General features: G+C 32.2%; 1 long non-coding RNA gene across 1 annotated transcript; it reads right to left on the bottom strand.

Annotated features, from left to right (window-relative positions):
• Positions 1 to 6,849: 6,849 nt before the first annotated feature.
• LOC120353070 lies at positions 6,850 to 8,173 on the bottom strand. The gene is made up of 2 exons (XR_005572169.1): positions 8,047 to 8,173; positions 6,850 to 7,398 (listed from the first exon to the last, which is right to left on the bottom strand). It is a non-coding gene; the product is annotated as an uncharacterized LOC120353070 (long non-coding RNA).
• Between the last annotated feature and the right edge of the window lie 825 nt (positions 8,174 to 8,998).

Genomic DNA, 8,998 nt, shown 5'->3' with positions numbered 1-8,998 from the left:
ACATCGCTAATCAGTGAAATAGGTCTATAATTACTAATAATTAGTTTATCACCTGCTTCATGTATGGGTCTGACACAGATTTGCTTCATTGCTCTTGGAAAAGTACCATATAACAAGCTCAGATTGAACATATGAGTTAAAGGTTCTGACGTTATTTTTGTGAATAACGATTTGCCTAGCTTGGCTGCAGTCGGTGAAGCATGATTGCAAAAATATATAAGTCTGGTTGTGGTTTTTACAATACAACTTAGTGTGCTACCACCCCTTTGGTTCCGCAACTTTATGTAAAACCGCTTCAAGACACCCGTTCAGACGACAGGTCTAGGGACGTAAGAGGACGTCGCCATTCAAAGTTATTATGAAATGGGTTATATGGGTTACTATCGACGAAATTTGGGTTCAACGGGTTTTTTTCTTTCTTGAGTAATTTCATGTTGAAATTGATTGGTTATTTTATGACTGATCTTGTTTGGTTTTGTGACGTATTGCTATCTAAACGGGGATAGTAATGCGCCCCCGAATCAGATGAAGAATGTCAACAAAGTAACATGATATTGTTGTTTCTGTTGTTCGATTTTAGCTGCCAATGTTTATTGAAGCTGTTTGTATTTTTCTATTATTTCAAATTGTAGTGTTATTCTATAGTATCCTATTAAATCAGGCATGGCAAGATTAATTGAAGTTTTCTTGACTCTAGCCCGTTCACCTGCATGAATTAGGTATAGACTCAGGTATTTTCTAGATGTGTCGGCCTATTTCTAAATTCTAAATTTTATTCAAAATTGTCTTCTTTATCATCTTTAAAAGAGTGCAGGCACACTCTTATAAAGTTCTTATAAGTTTGCTCAGGAGCTCCCGTAGCTTACTGCTCTTGGACAATTTATATAAATCTTTGGAACATATCATTTCCAGAGATTTAATTATCAATGCAATATATTGCTGAGTAAACCAGCTTATTCTATTAATAATAAAATCGGATGGTAACTCTCTTGATAATTCAATACTGATAATTCGATAAATGAATATGAGATTAGTCATGCATGGTATTGGGGAATCAAATAAAGGATACACAAAAAAAAATTTGATACATATATTGTACAAGTAAATATCAAAAAACCAAATAAATATGGGAACATATAGAGCAACAAGCAAACACAATAAATATAGAAAACAAATATATCAAAAATAAAATATCACAGATTGGCTCACTACTTTTCAGCTCTTTAGCACGAAACGTTACCATGTGTTTAATTCATTAATAATATGCATTTATTTTCATGCAGCTTAGGTATCGACTTGCTGCTGCTTGTCGATTTAGAAAATCTCACTGTATAATTTCCTTCCAAAAATCATAAGAATAATCAATTGATGAATCATAAATTATAAATATAATAATATCTATAGATCTCAGTATATTTCTCAATAATATATATATATATATATATATATATATATATATATATATATATATATCTCAGGGCTTATGGTTCGGCCTCTGATGGAAGTAGATAAATCAATTTATCCAGTGAACAAGAGCTACATTATATCTTTACAAATTGTTAAATAAAATCAATGATTGAGTGAGCATATGTATATTATAAGATTAAAATTAAATATTCCATTAATCTTTGCACCTTTGGATATGTAAATTTGATACAACTCTTATCCAATAAAATATATTTTTTGAACCTTCTTAACACTCAAAGCACTGAGGGCGCCCTAACTTTATATATCTCGATAATCTATCACTCACGTGCTGAATTTTTAAAAGATGTTGGCGGCGATCTAAATTTCCTGGTTGTCCTGGATTTTTGGTGACCAAGATCGTCTTCTCCAAGAGAATAAATGAATGTTTAAACGACTTTTGCTTTAATGCAGCATCACTAAGCCTTATGGAAAATCAATTGATGAATTCAAACTTTGAGTCTTTCAAAAGTACATTCTAACAAAGGGTCTTGTGCTCTACAAAATTTAGTGTCGTTCCATAGTGGCGTCTGGCAGGCAAGTGGGCAGGTTTTACTCTTATTTCTACAATTTCATTTCCGACTTACAAATTTACATATATTTTAATAATTCACTACTAAGCCATTAAAAAGATCAAATAGTCCGTGCCAATCTACTAAATTGTTATCTTAGGTCTAATATTCCATAATTATTCAGACCATATCTGATACATGAACTGAGTAGTGATAATTTATAAATTCTTATCATTTATAGAAATATTTATATATACATTTGAGTCAGCTCTCTATTGCCGCCCATCGATTACTGATTTTGATTGGTTCATGCAAATTCATTAATGTATCTATGTACCTAGGAATATCCTACTTCCTTGATATTCTAATTTATTTTTTATTTGGTGGTTCATGTATATTCATTACAGTGTAACATATAGAAGTCTGATGGGCAAACAAAATCCCTATTTGGGAGAATTTTATAGGTCTGAAGTGAAATAGCTAGTCTAGTATTGCTAAATGCAATAACAACTATTAAAAGATTAGATAATGAACAGGTATCATGGCTTAAATTAGAACAGCCGAATAGAAAAAGAAAGTTATTTGCTACTTATATTATATTAAATAATGTATTGGAAAATTTGAGGTTAGGTTTAAAATACCTACTGATTGGCGACCTAATAAACGATCAAGTCGCATAACATGAAAATCTAGCCAGACACCTTGGCAGAAATTTATTGTAAATAAATGGTATGCAACTGGAGGATTTTGGAAAGCACATGGCTAATTGTTGTAGAGGGAGAAACAACTTATAGATACTAAAAAAATCTTTTATCTGTAATGAATATACTTAAACCACCAAATAAAAATGAATTAGAATATTAAGGAAGTAGGGTGTTCCTAGGCACATGTATACAGTAGTGAATTTGCATGAACCAATCAAATTGCAGTAATCGATGGGCAGCAATAGAGAGCCGATTCAAATGTATTAATTTATAAATATTTCTATAAATGATAAGATTTTATAAATTTTTATTACTCAGTTTATGTATGGGATATGGTCCGAGAAAATATAAAATATCATACCTACGATATAGGTAATAATTTAGTAGATTGGCACGGACTATTTGATCTCTTCAAATGGCATAGTAGCAAATTATTTAAATTTATGTGAATTTGTAAGTCGGAAATGAAAATTGTAGAAATAAGAGTAGAACCTGCCCACTTGTCTGCCAGACACCACTATGGAACGACACTAAAATTTGTAGAGCACAAGACCCTCTATTACATTGTACTTTTTGAAGACTTAAAGTTCAAATTCATTAATTAATTTTTCATGAGACTTAGTGATGCTGCATTAAAGCGAAAGTCATTTAAATATTTATTTAATCCCTTGGAGAAGACGACTTCGGCCACCAAAAATCCAGGACTATTCATATCGCGCCAACAGCTTATAAAAATTCAGCACGTGAGTGATATATCACTGAAATATATAAAGCTAGGGCACCCTCTTCTAAGAGTGTACTTTTCGATTTATTAAGGGAAAACCGTGGATTTGAGGGGTGAAAATTCAAATTTTCAAACCGCTGTAACTCCAAGGGAAAGCATTTTCAGGGAAAGTTGTAAGGAAGTTTTTTTCTTCAAATAATATTTGAAATACGATTCCGTTATTTTCTTCTATTTTGGGGGGGGGTTACCGCCCCACCGGGGGGAGAGTCCCCACCCTTAAAATATATAGCGAATACTTAAAACATACTAACAAAACATTTTAACCAAAAAAAGTTTTAAATAAACCTGAGAAAATTTTATGCAAGGTCTAAAGCTCCAGGTGCTATACTATACAGTATATTCAAGAATTACTGAAGCAGTTTTAAGATTTTATGTCAGGCCCTATTAATAACCCTAATATAACAGTAATTGCAATTTTTAGTGTGTATAAGTTAAATGTTTATCATTTTCAAACACTAACAGGTGATAACACTGTTACCATTGCTGGTTAACCTCAAACTTGTAAAAAGACTATTAAGTTAGTGGTTTTAATTTTATGATTCAATACATTTTAAGCTAGTGATTATATGATCCAGTAATATTGAAATAGATTGATTCAATAACATGGATGGTTATGATATGAAAGAAGCTATTGTGAAATGTTACAATAATAGAACTATTCATAACACCATAATAGGCCTACCCACTAATTATGAGTTATATTAATTAGGGACTATAGTTACATTTGAACATATTTTTTTTAATATTTTGATTAGAACAAACCATATTTATTTCAATATGACCAGTATTAAATCACCCCATTGAGAAATACTTAAAATAAATTGTAAATAGCAATCATTCACATTGATAGGCTACAATTTGACAATCAGCTCAGTACTAAGTAGGGTCCTTGAATACTCTCTTGTATTGGTTTATTGTAGGGATGGGTATCGATACATCAATGTTTAGAAACATCAATGTTTAGAAACATCGATGTTTCAACATCAAACATTGATGTTTTTAACATCAATGTTTACTGTTTGATGTTTTTCACTTATCGATGGTTTTACCTAGACATTGGTCATTCGATGTTTTTCCCAACAAAAAGGAGTTTTTCAATCAGGATCTCTGTATTTTTATGTGAGACTGTTGGATAATCTTGAGGATTAACATAACTGTGGCCCTTGTCAAGGTTAGATACCTATTTAGAATTGAATAAGAGGTCGGATTTTTCGTTTCTTAGGTAAAAAGAGTTTTTATTCTCACAAGTGCTTTCCTCAACATACGTTCAATATCAATTATTAATCTAGCTCTGGAATAGAGGTCCTCGTATTGCATGGAGTGTAGATAGCCATAAAAAACAACTATCAGGTATTGAATGAATACGATTATGAGTAGCAATGATTGCTAAAATTAGCTTAGGATGAAATCCCAAGACAGAATCTTCGAGGATATCCCGAGAGGTTTCTGACTCAACTATTATTGGATTTTCTTTTTTATATTTGATTAAATAACAATCTCCGTTGATAACGTAGTCTGATTACCTACAACTACAAACAATTTATTTGCTTACAGTTTCGTTGCTGCCAATCAATAATATTCCTTTATTGTTAACTACTTTTTAAATGCTCTGTCCCTTCCTTTTACATTTACATAAAAAGGAAATTGATTCCACTATCTGAGTTACTCTAAGGATATAATAGTCTTCCGTAAAATGTTTGGCAACACATCAATGTTTAAAACATTGATGTTTAAAAACATTGATGTTTACTGTTCGATGTTTTTTACTTATCGTTGTTCTGGAGAAAAAACATCAATGTTGAAAACATCGATGTTTTGTCTCTCGGTACCCATCCCTAGTAAAATGTACGGCAACACATCGATGTTTAAAACATCGATGTTTACTGTTCGATGTTTTTTACTTATCAATGTTCTGGAGAAAAAACATTGATGTTCAAAACATCGATGTTTTGTCTTTCGATACCCATCCCTAGTTTATTGTTATATTATTTACTATCACTTATAAAATTCCTTCCAATTGGAAAATTGCTTTCATAAATGTGATGTTTCATTTGATTTCAGGCAAAGGTGAGAAATCCAAAAAACCAATATCATCTCTTCTTTCATTGCTGTGCTGCATTGCGCCTCCTCCCATATCCAGCCTTAAGATACGAACTATCTCTCAGAATTCCAATGAATCTGCAATCGTATCTATGTACTAATTGTACTAATAAAATGCTAGTCTTACTCACTCACTCGCAATTACTGGAAAAGTATAAAATTTGCAAAGACAGGAGAGTTTACAGTTGACAGTGCAGAGCAAGATCTGTACAAAAATTAAGCTAATAATATTAAAACCAACTGATAGAAAGTAGTACAACTGCGCATGCGTGAGGTCTAAACTCTCTGGTCTCTGGCACATGTTCAACAAGTAAGAATTGTAGCCTACATGAAGAAAATGTTAAAGTGACCAACTTAAATTTTTAGCAGCTATGGTACCTTAATAGCACACTTCAACATAGGCAATTTGCTAAAAAAATGAACCGTACAGTGATAAAAAAATAGATGATTTATTGACAGTTTAGAGCAAGGTTATGTTCCACACACTTGAATTCAGGTCAAATTTTCAGTCCAAATATTTGAAAACATAAAATTTCAAATTTAGATTATTTACATACCAAATTGAATAACAAAATAACACGTAATATCGTCTTCTTCAAAAAGTCTATCTAGAATATTGATTTTGAACGTAGGCCACTAACAAAGATATCTCTCAGCATTGTTGACAATGTATCATTATTTTATTTACATGGGACAGCTAACTTATGCAAATCAGACAAATAAATGCTTATTGATTCACCTTCTTGTTGTTTGCGCTTGATAAACGTATGACAAGCTGGAATAATTTATAATAACCAATGGTGCCGGACTTGAATGAATTTTTCAACAGTGTTCTCAAATCGTTAAAAGTCTTGGATGCAACTGTCTCTGGGTATAATGGAGTTGGTTTCCAGGAGACTGAAAAGTTTTGGTCCAATTAGCGAAATAAAACACAGAACCTTTTGATTTTCTGGTACATTTTGAACCTCAAAGTAGGCAGCTAACCTATCAGTTTACAAGTCAAAGTCTTCCAGAGATTCATCAAATATGTGCAATGGGATTCCACTTACCGCTTTTTAATGATTATCACTGGCATTCTTATTGATTAACGTTTGAGTGAATCCACTTTGCCTAGTAACTATGGTGAGTAAAGTCTGATTCCAAACGTTCGATGTCACTCATCTTGTAAGAAATTGTAGTAGATTAGTCCAATATCCAAAACTCAGGTAATGTAGGTTACTTATTATCTCTCGACTGCGCCATTCTGTTGTATCCTTGGTTCTTTAATAATAAATTAACTCATGAATTCATTAAAAATTATAACACTTTATTCATAAATCTTTACAATACTTCATATTGTACATATGAATGAATCATCAGCCAGTGCCTTCTTAATCGCCAACAAAAAAGTCAATGACACTAAAGTCTGTGAGATATTACCTTTAACATGAAGAGGAGAAACCCATTTCTCCTTCCACAGTTTGTAGCATAGATAGATTCGTGCACAATTGGATGTGCCGTGTCATTTCGCTTCATGCTGTTGTAATGAGCACATCTCCGTAATACACAAACATACGACTTTGGGAGATTGTCAGTGGAGGGGAGTGGGGGCAACGTGTTACAAAGCTCTCTCACACAGACACAAAAGAAGGAGAATGCTGCCAGGTGTTGAGATATATTACTGCTGGAGGTTATAGAACTTTTTTAAAAGAATTCTCTGACGGACTTTCTTGATAAACCTCGGTTCTGGAGTAAGATGATTGTTAATCTTTTCTAAAATAACAGGCTTAGGTCGGTTCTCCACTTGGCGTGCTGATAGGTCATGTTCCACAACCGATCTCGATGCACTTAGACTCTGCAAAGAAAACGCAAATGCTACAAAATTATTACCTTTGACTAGAATATTATCAATATTGATATAACCCTAGTGGAAGTGATCAATAGAGATCAATAAATTTTTTTTATTGATATCAATAGGTATTTGGGCCAATACACATCAATAGGTATTCATGGATATCCATACATAACCAGCTGTATTGATATCAATACACATCAATACATCTCCATGGATATGTATTGATGTGTATTGGCCCAAATACCTATTTATATCAATACACGTCAATAGAGATCCATGAATGTCAATACATAACCAGCTGTATTGATATCAATACAGATCAATAGCCACCCATAAGCAGTCTGTCCCCTTTTAGAAAAAATCCTCTTTTAAATCTAGGAGAGCAGCTTAAGATGAATAATTGCAAGGATTAGAATATCCTAACCCAGCTTCAACTAGCATCAGACAAGAGAGTATACCTGTTTTATTATCTATAATTAATATAAGTAAGTTGAATTCATTGGATAGATGTCTATTGACATATTGATAAAAAATAAAGGAATGTAAATAGTTGAAACATGAATAATGTTGAAAGTTGTTTATTGGGATAACTCATATGCATGTCATTTATTTATGAAGAAAGGTCCTTATTGTGGTGCTCCAGAATACCTCAATCTCTTCCTGTTTAAAGTAGCAATTTTTTGAGCTACATACTGGTTCATGTTACTGCACCTCAATTCAATCTCAATTTTTGAAGCATTCAGATTTTCCTCCAGGATCCGGTGTTTGAACATTTCTAGAACAAATAACAGTTCAAAGTATAAAATCTTAACAAATTTGGAAATAAGGATTCTATTTCCTGAATTAATCTGCTAGCAAATTTATCTAATAACCTAAAAATGTATTCAAATATGCATGACTCTCCCTCTCGTGAAAGGAAACTCCAAGATAACAAAATCTGGTGTGGTACACTCACACAACTTTCCTTGTTCATTGAACTATAAGCCTCATTATCAAACGAGAATAATTTAGGGAATAACATAATGACGATTGACGGCAACATATTTGCAACTACGATCAGACTACTGTATATGTGTATATACAATTTTTTTTTTTCATATTTTTTATTCAACATAATATAGAACAAAACATCCATATAGTTGAACAACGTCAATTATCAAAGTCAAAACAATTCATAAATCAATCAATACAATAGTCATATGAGAGTTTCTATAAAATAGAATTTTACATCTGATTACAAATTACTAGTCTATAAGAATAGGCTACGTCATGTATCATTAAAGAATTCTTGAAGACTATAATACCTCTTCTCAACCAAAAACCTATATAAATCTGTTTTGAAAGTAGCCGATGTATGGTTTAAATAAGTTGGAAGACCATTTAATAATTTCACTCCTACATAACTAGGTTTTTTCTCAAAAAGAGAAAGCCTGTGAGCTTGAACACTAAGATTGCCCCTATACCTCGTATTATAATGGTGCACGTCTGAATTAGTATTAAAATTATTAATATTCTTAACTACAAACAAAATTACTCTATAAATAAAAATACAAGGAACCGTAAGAAGTGATAGTTCTCTGAATGCTTCTCGGCATGTGTG

The sequence above is a fragment of the Nilaparvata lugens genome, chromosome 9, assembly GCF_014356525.2.
Source record: "Nilaparvata lugens isolate BPH chromosome 9, ASM1435652v1, whole genome shotgun sequence".
Lineage (NCBI taxonomy): Eukaryota > Metazoa > Arthropoda > Insecta > Hemiptera > Delphacidae > Nilaparvata > Nilaparvata lugens.
This window is presented reverse-complemented; position numbering and strand designations above follow the sequence as displayed.